The sequence below is a fragment of the Apodemus sylvaticus genome, chromosome 12 (assembly GCF_947179515.1).
Source record: "Apodemus sylvaticus chromosome 12, mApoSyl1.1, whole genome shotgun sequence".
In the NCBI taxonomy this organism is placed as follows: Eukaryota; Metazoa; Chordata; class Mammalia; order Rodentia; family Muridae; genus Apodemus; species Apodemus sylvaticus.
Genome location: NC_067483.1, coordinates 23,482,577 through 23,506,551, shown reverse-complemented (window position 1 = coordinate 23,506,551; position 23,975 = coordinate 23,482,577).

The following is a 23,975-nucleotide window of genomic DNA, read 5'->3' as shown; positions in this document are numbered from 1 at the left end:
CTCATAGAGAATAGTGTACCATTCAATAATTATGCTATATACACTGTACTGTATTATTTATCAACAATTGAAGCCACCAACAAAATGACGCATGACTGTGGCAGAGTGTGACTTTGGACATAAGTTTTGCATTCCTGACTCTTGATAAGGTTTAATTGTGAAGAAGTCCATGTTTCTATTTATAAGTCAAAGTAAAAGGCTGTTTTGTAAAAAGGGCTGTAAAATTCAAGGGAAAATGAATTTTGCAGATAATGAGATTAAAGTATCCTTTTACAGCACTATAGAAAATCATTCCTTTTGCTTCTGCCCCGTCTTTCTGAATATGCAGTATGAAGGGGATTTATAAGAATGCCTTTAATAGTCAATCTTTACAATCTTTCAGAAGTAAAAATATAAAGCAATTTGGGACATCAGTTCAAAGACTTTCAAGATTTATGTGTTTTCATATGACAGAAATGAAAAGTTGGGGACTCTTTTTGATTTTTTTTGAATTTTTCCCCTTTTCCCATTTAATTGAAAATAAATTCTTCTTTCATACAATGCATCCTAGCCACAGCTTCCCATCCATCTACTCCCACCCCACATCATTCTTTAAGTATAAAATAAGTACAATAGTCTTCAAACTACTTCAAATGAAACATCCAGCATTTTAATATGAGCAAGAATGTGAGTTTAATACTTATCTATTCACCAAAGGAAACAGTGATCTATTGTTCTCACAGTGGTTAAATATTTGATGTCAGTTAACTGTGGGTAATTACAGTCTGTGGGTGTATGAATTTGTAGCAGATTTTTAGTCTTTATATTTTAAGACCATTGAAATATAATGAATAAGTTCTCTTTTATATGTTGCATTTATCAGAAGAATAAAACATAATGGACTAACTGACCTTTTAAAATTTGCCTTTTCTCATTATCTAGTATTTAAGATTCTTAGCATTGTTCTTTTATATTTCTCCTATTAGGATGAGAGCTCAAGATTTAATAGCCTAAATTACACACTGTCAAAAGATTAACCATTTCCACATCTGTCATAACTACAGCAGGGTGGCTAGACATCTTGGTACAATTATGACACTCTCAGGCAATTTTAAAATTTTTTTAGAGGAGAAGAAACTGGGTAGATATGAAATTTTTATATGAATTTTTTTTAGTAAAAGAATTATGCATATCCATATATAGGAACCATATGCAAAAGAGAAGAAGAAGAGAATCAAATATTGGGGAATTGTTGTGACGATAAAACAAGAACAAATATTTACTTTGACACTGTTTTATTACTATTATAATTTCTCATGGAGCCAAGTGTGTTTTCACAGGCTTGCCATCTCATCTTTGAGGAGGCACAGGCAGAAGGATTTCTTTTATTTCAAGGCCAGCCTTATATACATATTGCGCTCCAGAACAGCCACCCAATCTCAACACACAAAAACCAATCATCTAACCAGACAAAAATGTGCACATGATCTTGCTGAAATAATATTTAATAAAGTATGAATAGTCAGTTTTACAGATATTAAGGTCAAAATGACATAAATGTAGATGAAGAAACATTGATAAAAGAAAGATTTGCACAGGATGGGGTAGCTATGTTTAATAGTGTACTTAATTTGACTTATTTGAAAATATATTACTCAGAAAAAAGGTGATGATGCAAGTTTTACCTCTAGGGATATAATTTGCATAGATGCTGATTTCTGAATGCCAAGTGCAACTGAAGCATGATGCCAGAAACCTGCTTTGAACTCACCTTAAAATAAGCAGTGAGCCAGCACTGGGGATATGAAACCTGAAGAGACCTCTAGACAAGCAGGAACTGCAATGGAGGGATAGGGACACCAACCCACCCACAAAACTTTTGACCCCAAATTTATCCTATCTATAGAAAATATGGGACAGGGGATAGAGTAGAGACTGGGAAAATCGCCAATCCATAACCTGTCCAACTTGAGACCCAACCTATGGGCAAGCACCAATTCTTGACACTACTGATTATACTCTATCATGCTTGTAGACAGGAATCTATCTTGGCTTTCCTGTGGAGCTCCAATCTGCAGCTGATGCAGACAGATGCATGGAGCCAGTGGATGGAGCTTGGGAACTCCAAGGAAGGAAAGAAGCCAGAAGAGGATAGGAACTCTACAAGAAGACCAACAGAGTCAACTTATCTGGACCATTGAGGCTCTCAGAGACTGAACTACCAACCAAGGAACATACAGAGGCTGGACCGAGGCCTCCCTACTCATATGTGGCAACTGTGCAGCTTGGTCTTCATGTGGGTTCTGAACAACTGGAGCGAGGACTGTCTCAGAATCTGTTGCCTGTATGTGAATTTTTTTTCTAGCCAGGATTGTGCTGTCTGGTCTCAGTGCGAAAGGATGCACCTAGGTTCATGTGCCAGGGTAGAGAGATATCAAGGCCCCTCCCACCTTCTCAAAGGGGAAGGAGAATGGAGAGGGGAGAAGAACTGTGAAAGAAGTTGAACTGGAAGGAAACAATGAGTAGGATGTAAAGTGAATATGTAAAAAAAAAAATAGTAATAATAAGCAGTAAGCAATCTTTAATTGGTCTAATTCTATCCTATTTGGATATCAGGTTCATTTATTCTTAAGTACATACCTCTATAGTCACACTCATTTTGTAATATATATTGACTTTGATTTTGTTATATATAAAGCACTGACCTACTCTAATTTACATCTCCAGTTATATGAATCCTCAGAATCTTTGTGCTGGTAGCCACTGAACTAGTATATTGAACTCTAATCACTGAGAACTTATTTCCATACAGAGATAAAAAGACTCAAGCATACATTTGCTGTCATGTATATGGCATACATTTAAATATAGCATTGTAATATACAACATTTTTCAAAACAATTATTCTCCTAAATCTTTAAAAATATTTTACCATCTTTTAAAATATTTAAAAATATTTTACCATGGGGCTGGAGAAATGCCTCACTGGGTGAGAGCACTGACTGCTTTTCTAGAATTCCTGAGTTCAATTCCCAGAAACCACATGGTGGTTTACAGCCATTTTAATGGGAACCCAAGCCCAATTCTGTTGTGTCTGAAGACAACAACATTGTACTCAAGTATATAAAATTAAATCTTTAAAATAAATCATTACATTTATATGTGTGTATGTATGTGTGTGTATGTGTGTGTGTGTGTGTGTGTGTGTGTGTGTGTGTGTGTGTGTAAGCATGCCAGTATTTGGGAGAACATCTCACAGTGTGGATCTAAAAGTGAGGGGACAACTTGTGAAATGTAGGTCCTGTGGTTACTCAGGAATTGACCTCAAGTGATTCAGCTTTGTGTCGAGTGCCTTTAACTGAGCATTCTTCTTTGCCCTTTAAAATTTATTTTTATTTGATCTTGCACATTTGAAACTTCTAATCTTGATGTATACTCATTATTTCTATGCTACAGCTTTTTTGATTAATTTCTGACTCTGGGTCTCTGATTCTCTCTCTTCCTCTATCACCCTCTTCATCTCCCTCCCTTCCCCCCTCTCTGTGTTTACAGAGCTACACAATTTTCCATTAATGCTTTCAATGTTAATGTACATTGTACACTCACAAATGTAAAAACCTATATAGAAAGAAAGAAAAGGACAGTATTCTCAATTAAGGAAGTAGGTGAAAATGTGTTCCGTATTCTGTCTTCCAAAATGAGATAGAATACATGTCAGCTTAGCCCAGTTGGGAGCCGTGACAGACCAAAGTATGATACCACCAAAGTGCAAATTAATGAACCAACAAGCTTTACTGAGGTTATTTATAGACTTATAAGTAAAGAGTTACTTAAAGAAGCAGAAATGACTCAAAGGCAGCTGCATCACAGAAACCTGCACCAGCATGGATTCAGGCCACAGCATTTCAAAGTCTGGAGTATAATGCACAGTCTTCAGGCAACTGAAGAGGTGGAAGGGCTTCATTTCCAAGTGGCTCAGTTGCTCCCAACTGCTTTCAGGAGCTCTGCTAAACTCTGCTTCTATCAGGCTGCTTGCATTGTCTTTAATCCTTTAGGAAGTTTAATTTTTTTTTTTTTTTTTTGCAAATTGTCCTTTTACAAATTTATTTATTTATTTACTTACTTTTTACATCCTGTGTCCCCCATCCCCAACTCACTCACATAGTCCCTTTTCCCTGTCCCCCACCCTGTCTCCTTTTCCTCTGAGAAGTTGGAGGCACCCCTTGGTTTATCAAGTTTCTGCAGGGCTAAACACATCCTCTCCCACTGAGGCCAGACAAGACAGCTCAATTAGAGGAACATATTCCACAGACTGGCAACAGCTTTTAGAGATTGCTCCTGCTCTAGTTGTTGGGAGATCCTCATGGAGACTGAGCTGCACATCTGATACATAGGTGCATGGGTCCTATATCCAGCCCCTGTATGTCCTTTGGTTGGTTGTTCAGTCTCTATAAGCCCAGGTAAGTTGATGCTGTCGATCTTACTGTGGAGTTCTTATATCCTTTGGAGCCTTCAGTCCTTTGCCCAACTCTTCCATAAGAGTCCCCAGCTCCATCAAATGTTTGATTATGGGTTTCTGCATTTGTTTCAGTCAGCTGCTGGGTGGAGCTTCTCAGAACACAGTAATGCTGAGCTCCTGTCATGCATGTCCTTTTGGCTCTGGATTTCTTCACTCAGGATGATATTCTCAAGTTCCATTCATTTGCCTACAAAATTGCCTTGTCTCAGTCTTTGCAGTATGGCTTCACTGGGAGTGACTCTTGGTAGTCTGTATTGCTTACTCTGGGAGCAGATTACCTATTGAGTCTGGTTATTTTTTTGCGGGGGTGGGGGAGTTTCTAAAGCTATTTGGAGTTGTTTACTATCTGTATCAAGGAGCTTCTATGCAGGATGGAATGTATCAGTCACAGAGGCAACTGCTGCATGACAGCCATGGTCGTTTGAGTGATTTTACATAAAAGAACGCTTCATTAACTGCTAAGAACTGTGGTACTTGGGGCCTGTAGAGCTGGCAGCTGTTGTTGTTTCAGAGGACATGAATTTTGATTGCACCACTCATATCAGCCACCTCGCAACAGCCTGCAACTCTAGCTCTGTTGAATCTGACTTCTTAACCTTCAAGCACTTGCACACAGTTGTACATACAGTCATGTGGACACAAATAATCATAATACACAACAATAAAATATTCCTTAAAATAACAGAGAAGAGTGAGTAAAACTCTCAATGTTTCCATGGGGAAGAAGTATTATAAGTGTTTGTCTAATAGCAGTAACTATTTACACTACTGTGTGATAGTTATAATCGATAAATCTTATGAGTATCCCTTTATTTCTTATTTTCTGAATATATATGAGCATGGTTTGTGCCAAGAAAAGTGACAGAAATTAAGGCGGTATATTCAGAAGCATGATGTAAGGGGGGTGATGTATTAGTAAGAGCTGAATAAAATTTGTCATAGTTTAGCAAAATTGTTAAGGAATGAGTTATATATAAAACTAAAAAACACTGTAATGATGAGGTGAAAGAAGAATTATTTTCTTAATGTTATGCACAATATTTCATACAGATTCATGCTAACAGAGGAGATCTGCATAGTAATCTCATATTTCTAAATGTTAGAAATCATTAATGGTATTTAAACATATTCATAGAATATTTAAATCCACATCAAGCGCCTACATTTACATATTATCTTAAATTGTCAAGTAAAAATGAGATTGCCCAAGTGCAATAAGTTAACAAAGCATTTTCAAAATGTGTCAGATATTTAGTCCTCAGAATTATTTCTTTATTGTAACATATTTTAGCTACATGAAAGAGCATCTTTTCCAGCTCAAAGCAGAACTGCCTGTCAGGTGGTGAAATGCAATATGCTGAAAAAATATGGCCATTATTTACAATAATGAATCATATTACTAATGGTGATAAGATTTTGGAGTGATGGTATTAATAACAATGACCTTCATAGAGTCATATAATTGAACACTTATTCATGAAGGAGTGACAGACACTGTTTGAAAAGGATTATAAGGACTTTAAAGTGTGGTATCTTGGGGTAGGTTTGGCTTTTTAGAAGAAGTGTGTTACTCAGGGTGAGCTTGGAAATTTCATAAAGCTCACACCAGGCCATGTCCTGTCTCTCTGCTGCATGTGGCTCAGGATATGAAGCTTTCAGCTTCAGGGTTATGTCTGTCTACATACTGCCATGCTCTTCACTATAATGGAACTGGTCTGATTTTTTGAAAATGTAATTGCAAGCCCCCAATTAAATGTTTTCTTTAACAAGAGTTACTATAATCATGGTGTTTCATCACAGCAATGGGACAGTGGCTAAATCATTTAGGAGTGATTCAAACATAGCTAGTACTCTAGCAACTACCTTCTCTGTCATGTAGTACTCTGAAGACTTGTATACATTAGAAAAGGCTCAGAATAAGCACTCGTCATGATCATCAATTTGCATCAACATCATGGGTATAATAAACCAATTCTATGTGTAAGATGGCTCTGAAGGATCATTTCCTAATTAAGTTGTCCTTTATCTGCCATTCATTCAGTTTTTTATATTATGATATTTTACTAGCTAGAGCATTTTTATTAGTTGAAAGGCTTACAAGTTACAGGTTGTTCAGTATAGTAGAACAGGGTTGAGTTTGTTTAATCTGTAACAATTGACCAAAAACAGGCTTTCCTATTCCTATTCTAACCTGTTTAATTGCTTCAATTAGTTCAGTACTTTTTGGAGTTTTGGAACAAGTTGCCTTAATTTTTAAATGATAATTTTATGTGTTGAAATAAATTGCTATGATTTACTGTTGAAATTTAATATCATACATGGCAGGTGGAATTTAATACTGAACAAAAGATGTAAATCATTCCATATACTCTTTTTTATAAGACAGTCATAGCCTATACATGCTATATTCTTAAATCATGTTTCAAAACACTTTATCTTGACTTTTCCCTTAAAATTCCCTGGTTAGAATTTTTGTCAATTTGACCCTAGCTAGAGATATATGGCAAGATAAAACCTAATTTTGAATGGATAATATAAACCTCCTATGTCTTCATTTTGAGAACCAGGCCTGATTTTAAAAAACAACCAAAAGGCACCAGCTGTAGGAAAAGGCCATAAGTCCCAGAAACTAGGTCATAAGACACCAGCTATAGGAAGAGACCATAAAATCTAGAACAAGGTCATAAAATCTTCTCCAAAAGAGTAGCCTAGGGACAACCACAAAAATGCAGAAATAATTTATCTCAGAATGGGACATCTGCCCTAGGCAGCAAGCACTATTTCATCACATGATTGAAAGTTCATGATATAAGAATGTAGATTACTGATCACTTGTGATCCCCTAGCACCAACCAATGGAATTTTAGATTTCCTAATCCTTCTAGAAAGCTCCTTTGATTCCCTATAAGAAAGCTTGTGTGCCTTTGTCTTCAGTCACCATTTTGGAGAATGATTGATACCCCCCACCCCTGCCACACACACAAGCTGTATGTTTCTGCAGAATAAATGCTTTTTGTTTTTGTGTACTATCTGTATCTGGTGTCTTCCTTCAGCAATTTTTGGATCCTTAGAATTTGAGAAAATTTATCCACTAAATTAGCTTCTGGGAAAGACTTTAGGGCATTTTCTTGTTCAATGATTATCAAGGGAGGAACCAGCCACTGGGTGGGACCAGACCTGGGCAGATCATCCTGGGTTCCATAAGAATGCAAGCTGAGAAAGCCAAGAGAAGCAATTCCCTAAGTATCAATCTTCAATGGCCCCTGGTTCCTGCCTTCAGAATTCAGTTCTTGAGTCTCTGCTCTGGCTTCTATCAGTGATGACCTGTAACTGGAAGTAGACTAGAAACAAATCAATTCTTCAAGTTGAGTTTGGTCAAATTTTTTTTTTTTTAGTTAGAACAGTAGAAACTCAATGGAAATGTTGAGGATAATAATGAAATAGTATAGTCAAAACATTGTATGATCATTTAAATAGTGGAATTATTCAATACATGTGACCAGAGAAATGTTCAAGTGAGGAAATACTATCATGATTATCTGGTTCTAAACTGAGTATTGCCTTTCAGGAGTCAAGAACAGTTACCATTTTAGTGAGAAACTAAGTCAGTTTTGAATAGTTGGCTCAGACATAGAAGATATGCACTCTATCCCAATCAGCACAGTACTGTGCCATCCTTTCTCCCATAATAGGATGCTTGAGTCTACAGAGGAAAAAAATACCTCTTTTTTGAAGCACAAGAAAATTTCTCTAATTGGACTCTTCTGATTTTGTTGTCTCCAACTATTTTCATAGAATGACATGTTTCTGGAATAGTCAATGAATCACTGATGTAGAAAACCTGCTATCTGGAAGAAAGAGCAGACTTTTGCAATTAATTTTATGGTTAATTATATATATATATATATTATGCAAACGTTAACTGATTTGTATATGAGTGAATCTCAAAATAAAATCAGAAATTTGTCTTTATAGAGATATTGTGAGTCTGACTCTACCTATGTGCAGAAATTTAAAATTTATTAAATACAACATTCATACTTAATTACAATATCTTTTGCAAATACTGGAAAGTATTTGCATAAAGACTTTTTAAGATGTGATTCACTGCTAAGCCTGGAGTGCCCTTGGTGGGGACAGAATGACATGGTTTCTGACCCTGGGACAGAGCCCTGGTGTGAGCCTCCATTTTTGTTAATGCTGCCTTGGACATAAAGCTTGTTTGTGTAATAATGTACATATTTTCTTGTCACACTAATAGTTGAGACATTTTCTTTCTGAGGAATGTCCTTTCTGCTAATGTGAATGAGTCCATGATAATTAGAAACTGCAAGAGTCCAGAGTCAAGGGTGTGGCCAAGTCTCAACAAAATGGTAAATTCTGGGACTTTCAACATAGCTCTTAATGTGATGAAAAAGAGCTCTAAATACATGAGTTTGAAAATATGTAATTTCTCAACTCTGCAAAAAATAAGGATGTGATATGAATTATATGAGGAGTTTAACAAATCTAAGAACAGAAGTAGCTGTGCTATGAGCCAACTTGTTAGAAAATTACTAAGGAATTAAATAAAGAGATTTAGGGAGTGGTGATCACAGGAGATCCTACTTAGCTATGCTTTTTGGTTCTGTTTGTTTAGGCTTGCATAGGCAGATAGATTCCTGAGTTCAATATCAGCCTAGGATAGAGCTCTGGCATGGTGCATGGCATATTGTCTGTGCTTAACAAAGGCAGACATTTCTCAGAATTCTTTTGCAATGTTAAGAAAAAAGGTATACTTGTTGTTTCCTAAGAATCAAAGAGCTGGGATTGCATGATGCTGATTTGTAAGATAATCAAAAGGAATCTGGAGTAAATGATTGGATTGATATATAAAAAATGACGGGACCTGTGTTCTGCAGATGTGCTATCCAGAGAATATATTAGGATAAAAAAGAGAGGAAACACACACACACACACACACACACACACACACATCATAAGCAATCAGTACATGGGTAGAGAGATCTCTTAGAATAACAAGCAAGCAGAATATAGATAGAGAAATCTCCAGAGAGAAAGCAGAACATCGAGAGAGGCAGATTGGAAAAGCAGAGCTGTTTCAAACAGAACACAGGTCATCAGCTTAGATCCACAATTTGTCTTTAAATTATGCTTTTTGCAGCTCCAAGACATCCTTCTCTCAGAACCTCTCTTCAAGCTGAGGCTGGTCCTTAGTAATTTATAGAGGGATAATACATACTCAAGAGAAATTGCAGTGAATTTTTATGTGCATTGTTTGCTTTGTGCATTGTTGTAACAGGCATTCAATGTATTAGAAATTACCAGTCTCATAGATATAAAGTAATTATTCATCTGAGTTCATTTATTGCAGTGAAGTGTCATTTTTCCAATATAATTCAGTTTCACATCTGTATGCTGACTGTGTAACTGAGTAACTATTGAATTATTATAAATGCTTGTATTTTTAATTTAGAGTGAAAATGACTTTATGCCATTTTTACTGAAAGTTGATTGTATAAAAATTAATCATGTAGAAGCCATGGATCATTTACAGAGATGCTGTAAAGGCTTTTCTGATTTTTTTTCATATAAGATAACTCAGTATTTTACAACAAACATTTACAAATAACTTCATTGAGAGTATAATACTACAATACATATAAGTATATGTAATTCATTCTGCATTTTATTTCTTTGTGTTTATATAATACACATGCATGTAAAGAAATCAAGTGTCATTTTAATGTAAATATTTTGTCATCTTATCAACTACTTAAATTTGATAGGTATCCATATTAATAAAAGTAGTATATGGGATCAGTCATTTTGATGGATCAGGCCAGGTAGATGTATATTAAATGCCAGGAAAATTACTTTCAAAATTATAGGCTAGATACTTTATACTATCTTGAGCATGCATTTAACAAGGGTGGTTTTCCATTTTTATTTTGTTAATATACATTCATTACTTTATTTAATTAAAAAGTTTATTTCTTGTTATATATGTAGGTGTCTTTCCTGCATGTTTGTATGTGTACACCTGTATACCTGTTTCCTGCCAAACTGCTTCGTGCCCAAGAAAACATTAGAAGTACGCAACAGATTGTTTAATCCAAGTCACACATATATGTGTACAAGTATCAAATTGGGAAAACCTATGTGATTCTGAAGATGGTTCTTTCCCATGCTGGTATAGATCTCACATTCTAGTGCCATACCATGTGCCTGTGCTCTCACACTGTGTATGAGTCTCATGCTGTGCAAGTGTCTTCTTCTTTATCACATCATTTTCTTCAATGTTTCATAGCAGAGTACTTTCAAACAGCTCTTTACATAAAACTGTTATAAGGGGATTGTCCTTCATTCTTACCAGGGGATGGGGGCTTTGTTTCTTTTAATATAAAAATCCTGTTTCATTATCACTATTGACAAAATTTCTAGGAAGTATCTTGATTTCAAAATGTCTCTTGGTCTTTAGCCAGAACTTAACTCGAATGAATCCTATGGACTCTAGATGTTCCTAGGACATTTACCTCAAGAGGGAAAAAGTAAAAGGAAGTATTACTTTAAGTAATACTTTACTTAAAAGTATTAAGGAAGACTCTGGTTTTGGTCTGTTGTATATGTATGGTTGCAATAATGAATGACTTAGGGAATAGTATGAGACATAGAGGAAAAGTTTGCATTTAGACATCTTGCTTTTCCTTTTTTTTAAATATTTTTATTTTCTATATTCTTTGTTTACATTCCAAATGATTTCCCCTTTCCCGGATCCCCCCTCCCCATATGTCCCATAAATCTTCTCTCCATCCATTTTCCAATCAACTCCCTCCTTTTTTCCCTCTGTCCTTATATTTCCCTCCAATGCCTGATCAATGTTTTCCAGGATCAGGACCTTCTCCATACTTCTTCATGGGAGTCATTTGTTATGTAATTTGTGCCTTGGGTATTCAGGGCTTCTGGGCTAATTAATATCCACTTATCAGAGATTGCATTCCATGTGTATTCTTTTGTGACTGGGTTACCTCACTTAGGATGATATTTTCCAGATTAAACCATTTGCCTAAAAATTTTGTGAATTCATTGTTTCTAATTGCTGAGTAGTATTCCATTGTGTAAATATACCACATTTTCTGTATCCATTCCTCCTTTGAGGGGCATCTGGGTTCTTTCCACACTTGACTGAGAGAAGATTTTAAATAAAGATGTTTATAGAATAATCAAATTTGCTTTAGAAATTTGCCTGAGGCAAATTCATCAACATGGAATCTTACAGTGATGGGTGATGTTCACAGTGACTTTACCACACTTAAATAAATGAAAACTCCAGAGCTGGGATATGTGTACCTTATTGGTCTGTAATAGAATACCACTTATTATTTATCTTTTGCCAAATTTATTTCATGGAAAATTATACCTTCTAATGAGCAGATTGATGTTTTACATATCCAATAAATGGTTTTTTGTTTTGTTTATTTGTTTTCAGGGATAAGGGTGAAAGTATTTGTTTTTAGTGTGAGACACTTTCTTCTTATATAGAGCAGTCAGTATAAAAGACACTATATAGCCTAGGTGTCCTGGAATCCATCATGGTCCTTCTACATCAGCATTTTAAGTGTGGGCAAGAGCCATGATGCCTGGTTTTGTTGAATTACTATTATTTATCTACTTGTCTAGGAGCTAACAACTTTCAAAATGATATATATGGCTCTTGTCTTGACAATACTCATGTTTTAATAATGTGTCTGAAAAAAATGAATATGTATTTTGAAGTAAAATGTGTGAAAATTTTATTGGTTGACATAAAAAGCTGAGGACAGTTTTATTTTTAAATGGGGACAGTAGGTCTATAGAGAATGCCTGTTGAGTAATACATTTACATGAATGATAACCAGTACTGGCTATAAAAACAGTAAAGGTCATTAAATTTCAGCTGGGAAATTATATGCAAGCCACTTTCAGTCGTTCATAGACTGTGCCCAGTTTGAACACATTAATAGTAAACTCAGAATCACTAGTAATGGATTGGTGTCATATTAAAGAAAGAAACAAAACACTTCTACTGGGTAATATTTAACTAAGGGAACAGTTTTGAATTTCCGATTTTATTTTCTAAGCATTTTCTTCCTCTTGTTTGTTGTATGTGTCTGAATCTGAGTCTATCTTTTGAGACTAATCTGTGTGTTTATCTGTCTTTGTGTGTCTCTATACATCATTGCAAGGCCTTTGAGTGTCATGACCCTCATGAGTATCTTTTTTTGAACAGCACACAAAAAAGGAGCACTTGTGGAAGGAATGAGTAACACTATCCAGAAATTTTTAACAGTTTTCAAAGGACTAAGTCATAGATTTCAACTGATTCAGATCATAGAAAGCATCACTGTTTGTGAAGCAACATCTGTAAAATATGTCCAACAATTTATGGTGGATATTAATTTTATAAGTCTGCTTTCAGCCTATATTTGCTATGTTCATCAAATTATTGTCATAATACACATGAATTAACTTAGTTCAGGGACATTGAATATTATATAATTTAATATTGCAGTTATGCAATAGCTTAGTTTGTCAATGTTTCTCATATTTAAAATTCAAGGCAGATAAGTTTGGTTTTTATATTATTTTTGTTAAGGCATGATAAACAAACCAGCTGATTTTACACAGTACAATCTTTTGTGCTTTCTTATTTGGAAATGTATTATCAATATGATCTTTAAAACTTTAGATTGTGTTTTCTCAATTTGTTAATCTGTAGTGTTATAATTGTACCTAACTTCCTATGATTGTCGTAGAAATTTAATTATTGTTTTGAAGGAAATAACTCTAGAAATTGCTATATAATATTGTTCTGACTTCTCCCATCCACTTCAAAGCCACTATCTGCTTAAGAATCTTTATCTGCTAGGGAGATATCTCAATAACATGCTGCTTGCAAACCAAGACTTATAATCTTAGTTTGTTCACCACTATTAACATTGTGGAAGGAGAGACTCCTACAATTTGTTACATTATCTCCAGGACACCCATATCCTCACACAAAATATTTAATGTAGTTTCATAAAAGAGTCCATCTGTCCTTAATTGGAGCATCCTCAGCTACTTTCTCTGTGAGCCATTTTGTGTATTTTGTTAAGGGAACAATGTTTCGCTGATGAGAGAAGTGATTTATCCCATTATGCCATGACTGTGAGGGATAATTAGAGTGATAGAAAGTATCATATTATTTTTTCTAATTTTAGTGGGCGCTCTTCTAGTATTTTATCATTAAATACTTTATTTACAGCAATTTTTGGTAGGATCTTCATCAAGTTAAAAAAATCTTCCCATACAGAAAACTAAGGAGCTTACATATTCTTGTTATAATCAGTAATGACTATTTAAACTTTGCAAGATATTTTTAATTGAACCATCTCACAATTTCTTGATTAAGGTTCACACCTTCCTCTATGTCTTTTACTAGTATATTTCAGATGTTATTTATCACTCCTTTATTTCAATGTATCCTTTTTTCTTCTAGAAAATTTCAGTTGCACATGATTATATGATTCTGAAACCTGGTTTATAGATTTCATCTTGCCTGAGTGCATCGGTCACATTTAGTTCATAGAATGAAATCTATAACAATCAAGGATATTAAAAAAGTTTCCTTTGAGTCTATTTATAGAGCAAAATATACTTACTGATTTAACTATGATGAACCATTCTTGCATCTCTGGAATGAAATTGAATATTTTGTATCCTCATTTTGGTGTATTCTTGAATTCAATTCGCTAATATTTTACTGATATCTTTTGTAATAATATTAGTTAGAGAGAATGGTTAACATTTTTCTGTTTATTTTTTAAACCGAATCCTTTTCTGGTTTGTCATCAAGCTAATATCAGCTTAATAAAAAGATTTTAGACTCTTTCTTTTCTTGACTCTTCTGTAGTCAGCTTTATAAAGATGAACTTGAATATGTCCTTCATAGCCAATAGCAGGTAAACCTACTGTAGTAGATAACAATCACAAGCTTCATACTTTCTATGAAAGAACTAGCTGCTTATGCTGTCAATGAAGTCTAGGGAGGTTATGTGGTTTGAGTCAGTGCAGTGTTGGGAAAAGTTTTCCTATAAAGCAAGATGTCTTGACCTATAACAACATATGAATTCTCTTGAGTAAAGGACATTCTTGTTAAAAAACCAAGGAGAAGTAGAAAAGGAAATCTACATTTGTTCATGAATAACAATATGAATGTTCTTAACTTAGTTATTGTTAAAAGTAATAAACAATAAATAAGTAAATGGTAAACAGATGTATAAATTGAGATAGATATCAGCTTTTGATCTCTCTAGAGATGATGTTCCTGAATATGCTGTCAGAAAGACCTTAAACAACAATGTTGAGAAAGTGAGAAATTAATTGGTACAGGGTTTAATTTTCTGAACAGAACTCCAAAGGTTGAGGCTCTAAGAACAAGGATTGATAAATGGGACCTCACGAAACTGGAAAGCTTCTGTAAGACAAAGGCACTGTCAATAGGATAAATTGGCAACCTGCAGCCTGGGGGGGAAAATCTTCACTAACTGCACATCCAAAATATATAAAGAACTCAAGAAGCTAACTACCAGAAAAATAAACAATCCAATCAAAAAATGGGATATAGAACTGAACAGAGAATTCAAAACAAATTAATCTGGAATGGCTGTGAAGCACTTAAAGAAATGGTGGAAATCCTTAGTGATAAGAAAAATGTAAATCAAAATGACTCTGAGATTCCACCTTACACAAATCAAAATGGCTGAGATCAAAACCACAGGTGACAGCACGTGTTGGAAAGGATGTGGAGCAAGAGGAACACTCCTCCATTGTGGGTAGAATTGCAAACTGTTACAACCACCCTGGAAATCAATATGGAGATTCCTCAGAAAATTGGAAATAGATCTACCTGAAGAGTCAGCTATACCACTCTTGAGCATATACCTAAAAGATGCTCCACCATGCCACAGGGGCACACATTTCACTATGTTCATAGCAGCCTTGTTTGTGACAGCCAGAAGCTGGAAACAACCCAGATGTCCCACAACAGAAGAGTGGGTACAGAAAATGTGGTTAATTTACACAATAGAATACTATTCAGTTATTAAGAATGAGGCCATCCTGAGTTTTGCAAGCAAATGGATTGAACTAGGAAATATCATCCTGACTGAGGTTGCTCAGACCTAAAAAGATATGCATTCAATGTACTCATTAATAGGTGAATATTACCCAAAAATTTAAAAATGTGCTACTATGACTTCAGGACCTTTGCAGAGAAGGAGGTACCAAGACTTTAAGAACCAAAGGTGATTAATACTACCATCAAAGAAATAATATTTTCTATAGACAATAGGGCACTTTACCATGTGTACTTATCAGTTATAAATATATGCCCAAGATGTATGTGAGCTTAAGGCATGCAACAATTGACCGGGCATAAAGGGAGATGAGTATAGAATCCCACCACTAGTTGATTTTTTTTTTGAAATTAGGTGAGGTTTTGATGAGGCATTTGAAACCTGTTGGAAGAGTATACATGGTTTTTCTTTACTGATGTGAACCCTGACAATTTGCTCACACTTGAGGGCAGGGTTAATTCACAAGATTAGTTGGACAATCCAAACTCTACTCAGGGGAGACAGAACAAAAATAAAATTCAAATTAGGGAAGTTAGAGATGGAAATTTTAGAAGTTGGATTTGATAGTTAAGAAGGGGACAGGGAGCGGAAGAGGCTAACATGATTAGTTATTGAGTGGGGGCAAAGGACTGAAGCACTGAGGGTCTGCAGAAAGAATAGAAACAGGTACCCTTGGGAGGTAGGAGGTAGGGAAACCCTCCAGAATGTGCCAGAAAGTTGCATGGTGAGAGATTCTCAGGACTCAAAGGGAGAGACATACAGTGGAGAGAGGGAACTTGTAGAGCCTACCTTCACCAGAAGGAAACAGCATCAAGTGAGGGATCTGGTTGTCATCCCACAGTCAAAACTCTGACCCATAATTATTCTTGTCTGAAAGAACTACAGGGAAAAAAACTGAGAAGTACCTGAGGAAAAGGAGGTCCAGCAACAGGCCCAAATTGGGAGCCAGCTCAAGGGGAGGTGCCAAAGCCTGTCACTATTACTAAGACTCACAAAAAATGCTCACAAAAGTGCCCTATCATGACTGCCCTCCAAAAGACCCAATAAGCAGTTGAAAGAGTCAGATGCAGATATTCACACCCAACCAATGGACAGAAGCTGCTAAAGCCTGTGACTGAATTAGGGAAAAGCTGGAAGAATCTGGGGAGGTGTGTGATCCTGTAAGAGGACCATCAGTCTCAATTAACCCGGACCCCCAAGATCTCTCAGACACTGGACCAACAACCAGATGCATATACCATCTGATGTGAGGCCCCCAACACATATACAGCAAAGTACTACCTGCTCTGAGTTAGTCAGAGGAGATGCACCTAACCCTCAAGAGACTAGAGACCCCAGGGAGTGGGGAGGTCTGGTGTGGTGGGGAGTAGGTGGGAGTGTGGGGATATCCTGATGAAGACAGGAGAGAGGGGAAGAAGTATGGGATGTGGTACAGTCAGAGGGTGGACCAGAAGGGGGATAAAATCTGGAGAGTAAAATAAAAAAAGATTAAATAAAATTAAAAAAATAGAAGTGGTGAATATTATCAAAATACATTATATGATATTCTCAAGGAATTAATAAAACTATTATTAAATACCTAGATTTCTCCAAATAGGTTGTTTAATTTATAATTTTGCTTAAATTTATGTCACTTCAGATTTTATTCCATGCAAGTAAAATGTGGATAATCACTATTTTGGATAATCAATCTTTATTTTGCTAATAACAAATAAGAAATTGTTAGTCTCTTACTGTCCTGGCTCAAGACCTCTGACAAAATGTCCAACTTGTAAGATTGCATTGGTCACCATAATATTTTGATGGCTTTATGATTCTAATAGTAGCAGCATGCCATGTTCTTACAGAATAAATAAAACATTGTAGTTAATGCTGAAATCTATCCTTTTCCCAGTTTTCAATATACTCTTATATCCATCTCAGTACATTGATAAACTTGGTGACAAAACTCCAAAATTCTTCCTGAATCTTATCTCTATCTTCAGTTCCGGCCATTTTCCTATTGCTACATATTTCATTTGCTAGGGCACTGTCTTATATTTTACTTTTTGCTTCCATTTAGCATGAGGTCATTAGCGTTTAATTACACCATTAGTAACAGTCTTTAAATCTAGGCATGAATCTCTAAACTATAAATTAATTTTGAGGAGCCACTGGAGTTTGGTTAATGTTTTCCTGTCTATTAGCTTGCCAGTAATATTATGCACTGTAGACAAGGAAAAGATGAATATTGCTTTATTGTGTAAAAAGCAGTGGTGATGTCAGAACCACAAATATGTTTTCTTCTCAGTTTGTTCCCAAACTAGTAATTAATGTAAAACACTCACACATAACTTTATGCTACCCTTATGAAGGTGACAATCTTGACTGCTATTTTTCTTCTGAAAGTTGTTTGTGCTTAAGAATGTTTGCATATATATATATATATATATATATATATATATATATATAAATGGGTATTAGCCAAAAAAAAAAATAGTGATACTGTCCACAGAACTCAAAAAGGTCAACAAGTTCAAGTGCCCAAGGGAGGATGCCTCAGTCCCATTTGGGAGGGAGAAGAAAGCCATCACAAGTGGGTAGGGAGGGAGGGACCTAGGAGGGGAAGTGAATGGGGTAGGCAGCAGGGAGAGTGGAACTTGATCTGACATTGGGGGAGGGTAAAGGACTGAAGTCCTGTGGGCCAGCAGAAAGAATGGAAACAGACAACCTTTAGAGATAGGAGTTAGGGGGAACTCTCCACAGTACACTAGAGACCTGCCAGGTGAGAGACTCATAGAACTAAAAGGGAGGGACCTTAGATGAAATGCCTGACAGTAGAGAGAGGGAACTTATAGAGCCCACCTCTAGCAGGAACACAAGGCTCCAAATGATAGAGGGGGCATCCCACAGTCATAACTCTGCCCCATAATTGTTCCTGTCTGAAAGAATTACAGGGATGGAAATGGAGAGGAGCCTGAGGCAAAGAAAGTCCAGTGACAGGCCCTAAGTGGGATCCAGCTCAATGGGAGGTCCCAAGGCCTGACACTATTACTGAGTTATAGAACACTCACAGAAAGGGACCAATCATGACCGTACTCTGGAGGAACCCAAAATCAGATGAAAGAGTCAGATGCAGATATTTTTACCCAACAAATGGACAGAAGCAGCTGACCCCTGTTGTTGAATTAGGGAAGGCTGAATGAAGCTGAGGGTGACCCTGTAGGAGGACAAGCAGTCTCATTTACTCTGGACCCCAGAGATCTCTCAAATACTGAACCACCAAACAGGTAGCATACACCAGCTGATATGAGTTCCCCAACACACATACAGTAGAAGACTTTGGGTCTCTATTCATTCCAAGATGATGTGCATAACCTTCAAGAGACTGGATGCCCCAAGGAGTTTAGAGATCATGTGGGGTGTGGGGAAGGGACTTCCACGTGGAGACAGAGGGAGGGGAGGAGGTATGGGACATGGAACAGTTGGAGGGTGGTCAGAGGTGGGGAATAAAATATGGAGGTTATAAAAATAATTAATAAAAAATGGAAAAAAGAAAATGAAATTAGAGATTTCTTAATAAAAGTCCGTTTCTAGAAATTTCTGAATGTTACTAATATTGTCAGTCAATTTTTGAAAGAAAGTATATGAAATAACATTGTATGAATATGAGGTTGAGTAGTATGCAGATGAGACATGCATACTTTCCTAAAAATGAACCTCTTTCCCACACAGTATCTCTTGCATTCATTCCATGCTAAAAGAGGTGCTCATTGATTTGATACATACACAGAATGCTTCTCGCATGTCATGCATTATCTTATTGTGGTTTGGATAAGTGTCCTCTAGAAGCCATATATAAAAATCTCTGAACCCAGCCCATGTTGCAGTTGGGAGGGATTTACCCTCATAAGGTGGTGCTAGTGGAAGGAAATGAGGTCATTTAAGTTTCTGCTCTTGAAGATACACTATGGGAAACTTGTTCTTTAGTTCCTCTTTCCTCGTAAGTAGCATTAGATGAAACATGTTGCTGTACCATATATTCCTTCTATGGGATTCTGCATCTACTCTGCTTAGATGTGATCACATCTTTGGCTGAAACTTTCAATTCGATAACATAAAATTAACTTTTCTCCTTAAAAATTGATTTTTACCCCAGGTTTCTCATAATGACAAAACTGGCTTACATACTACTCTGATCACAGTGGATAATTGGAGGGAGATATTGTAAATAAAGAATATATTGAATTAAAAAAAAAAGCTCTCTCATTGCTCTTGTCTCTTGGCCCTCTCACCTCTCTACCCCTCTTGGGCTCTCCTCCACCCTCTCTCCATGTGGTCATAGGCAGCCTCCACTTCTCTATTCTCTCCTTCTCTCTCTTCCTTCTATATCCCATTAGCTCCTGTCCTCTGCCCTGAATAATCTCTATTCTTTACAAAAAACAAAACAAAACAAACAAACAAACAAAAAAACCCAAAAAAACAAAAGGAGGCTCAGCAACAGGGCTAAAGTGTGATCCAGCTCAAGGGGAGGCTCCAAGGCCTGACACTCTTACTGAGGCTATGGAGCACTCACAAAATGGGACTTATTGTGACTGTCATTCAAAAGACCCAACACGTAGCTGAAAAAGTCAGATGCAGATATTTACACCCAACCAATGAACAAAAACTACTGTGGTTGAATTAGGGAAAATCCAGAAGAAGCTGAAGGGGAGGGCAACCTTGTAAGTAGACTAGCAGTCTCAATTAACCTGGACTCCCAAGAGTCTTGACCAGAATGTCCTCCCAGCACATAATGTTCAAAACACTAAATTCTCTAAACAAAGAAAGACTATTAAAAGCAGTAAGGGAAAAAGAGAAAGTAACTTATATAAGCAGACCTATTAGAATTACACTAGACCTCTCACCAGAGATTACGAAAGCTAGAAGATCCTGTGCAGATATCATAAAGTCCTTAAGAGAACACAAATGCCAGCCCAGACTTCTATATCCAGCAGCACTCTCAATCACTGTAGATGAAGAAACCAAGATATTCCACGAGAAAACCAAATTTGCACAAGATCTTCCCACAAATCCAGCCCTACAAAAGATAATAGTTGGGAAACTTCAACACAAGGAGGGAAACTACACCCTAGAAAAAGCAAGAAAGCAATCTTTTCCCAAAAAATCCCAAAGAAGGTATCCACAAAAATAACATCAAAAATAACAGGAAGCAAGAATCTCTATTCCTTAATATCTCTTAACATCAGTGGACTCAATTCCCCAATAAAAAGACATAGACTAACAGAAATATTTTTCATGTAAATCTTCAAGTTTACTTTAAAATGTTTATAATTCCACTTTCAATCAACTTAGTAATGTTTTCTCTGTGCCTACAATTTTATCTGTATAATTTTGCATGATAATCTTCAATTTTAAGATGTTTTTCTACATGTTTCTTCAATTTTATCATAAATGTTTTCCATGTAAATCTTCAGCTTTATAAGAAAATGTTTATAATTCCATTTTCAATCAACTTAGGAACACTTTCATGCCTACCATTATTATATCTATATAAAATTGTCTGATAAGCTTCAATTTTAACATGCTTGTCTACATTTTTCTACAATTTTATCAAAAATATTTTCCATGCAAATCTTCAATTCAATTATAAAATGTTTCTACTTCCTTATTCAATTCATTTAGCAGTGTTTTTTATGTCTACCACTTTTCTCTTTAATTTTCCATGAAAATTGTCAATTTTAAGTTTTTTTTCCATATCTCTTCTATTTTATCAGAAATATTTTCCATGTAAATCTTCAATTTTATCATAAAACATTTTTACTTCTTATTTCAATAAAAGAACATGCTTTTCAAAAAACTAAATAAACAATTAAGTGGACTAAAAATTAACAAAAATAAATAAATAAATAAATAAATAAATAAATAATAAGGTATAACGTGATTAAGGAAAAATTGCTACATCAATATCAGGCTTTTATTGACAATTCTGCATACATGTGCATTCACTTGCACACATAAGCACATCATATGCATAAAAGCTGATAAGGAAAGAAATAAAGAAGAGAAATACAGAAAATATGGATGATAAATTGATTAATTCACTGCACCTCCTGGCTTCTAGCTGCCCCATGGATATTATTTCTAACTTCCTTTTCAGTTTCTTAATTAGAAGTTTTAATAATAATAATAACTATTATTATTATTATTATTAAAGAGATACATTATTACAAAAGCCTGAAGAACTTTTTCACTTTTTTCTGATTAGTTATAGCAGTCATCATAAAAATAATATACATTGACCTTCATTAATATATAATATATGTGAATATTTATTATGTGTCTTGGATATACTCACTTATGTATAAAATGTGGTACAAGTATATTATATAGTTTTACTATGTAATATATTTCAACACTAGTAGCCAGTAACACATTGAGAATTTAATTTTCATTAAACATAACAGCTGCTATATTTTCTTCATTTTGTATATCAAGATATTAATAACTGATATTTATGAGTAATATTGGGTTTCTGTCCAGGTATTGCTACAGCTAGCATCAGTGCACACCTGAAGGCAGACATTTTATGCCCTTTGTACTAAAGATATACTCTTAGCACCCAGAGAACTCTTGGAACATAGTGACTTATGCATAATCTTTAAAATTAAGATTTATAGTTCTGTAGGTTGCTCGATTAAGTGTTTGTCATTTGTTAATATTTCACTCTGTGTAATTTGAAAGGTTTTAAATGTGTCTGTTTATGTGAACTGTGGGCAAGGTAACTAATACACAGTGATACCGCAGTGAACAGTAAATAGGTTGCTGTTACTAACCATAGAGAGTAGCACATCAGTCTCTAGGGCAGAAGAAAGGAGTCAGTGACAAGAGGCTGCATAGACAAGTCCATAGAGCATTGTGACCTTCGTGTTCAGGATTTGTCTACTCACAGCTACTAGAGAGCTATAAAGTGATTTTTCTACCAAATCTCTACTACCCAGATATTGGATGCTTGAAAAAAAAATGCTGTGATGTAAACTCACCAAAAGTTGTTGAATAAAACATGTATCTACCTCTGAAGGAATGGAACAACTTAACAGTTGTGTCTGCACAGAAGTTTCTTTCCTTTCCTTTATTTTATATTAGTTGATAATGAAAATGATTTTAAAAATGTTTTCAAAATAAGTCATTTGGGTCAATATTACACAAGCACATATATACAAATCCATATGCACACACTTGCACACACACATACCAACATATTCTCAGAAACACATGTGCATACACACACACACACACACACACACACACAAACACACACTACTTTGCCAATCACTTTACCCCTTATTCACTCCTCTGCTCAGGTAATTCCCTTGCACTGTATTGTCACCTGCGTTTTACAGTCTTTCCTATTTCCCATCCTTAAAGCATATCCTTTTGGCTTAATGGTCCCTTTCCAGTTTCCTGAATTTTTCTCACATTTACACCCTTCTTCATATATCTATTTAACAATAATTGGTAAATGTACATTTACATCCTTCTTCATATATCTATTTAACTATAACTAGTACATGTACAAAGTGCATTTTAGCTATGAAGAAAAATCAAAATATCAATTTTGCAAGACAATCATGGAACTCAAAATATATTCTGTGAGTAATTCAAGCTGGAATAAATAGCACATATTCCCTTCCATGTAGTTTCTACATTCCACAAATGAAATGTAAGGAAATGGAAGACTATGTCACTAATTCCTTCTCTCATTGTCACCAGGTGGAAACTTACCCATGATTTTCATTGATCTATAGAAGATTTGGTAGCCAAGGAGATACACCTAGTTAGTTTTGTGATGTTTTTGATTTGTTTGTTTTTACTTTTTTTTAATAGTCTAATTGTTACCTCCCTCTCAATCTGCCCTCCCACACAGTTCCTCATCCCATTCCTTCTTCCCATCTGTCTCCAAGAGGATGCCTCTGCTGCCAGGCCCCCAGACTCTCTGGGGCCTCAAATATCTCCAGGGTTAGGTGCATCTTCTCCCACTGAGGCCATCCCAAGGAGTCTTCTGCTATGTGTGCGTGTGTATGTATGCGTGTGTATTGTCGGGGGCCTTGGAACAGCTAGTTCATGCTGTCTGGTTGGTGGCTAAGTGTCTGAGAGTTCTCAGGTGTCCTGGTTAGTTGAGATTGATTGTCTTCCTATGGGGTCACCTCTTCCACAAGTTCTTCTAGCCTTTCCCTAATTCAACCACAAGGGTCCCTGACTTCAATCCAATGGTTGGGTGTAAGTACCTGCATTAATCTTAGTCAGTTGCTTTTTGGGACTCTCTTAGAACAGCCATG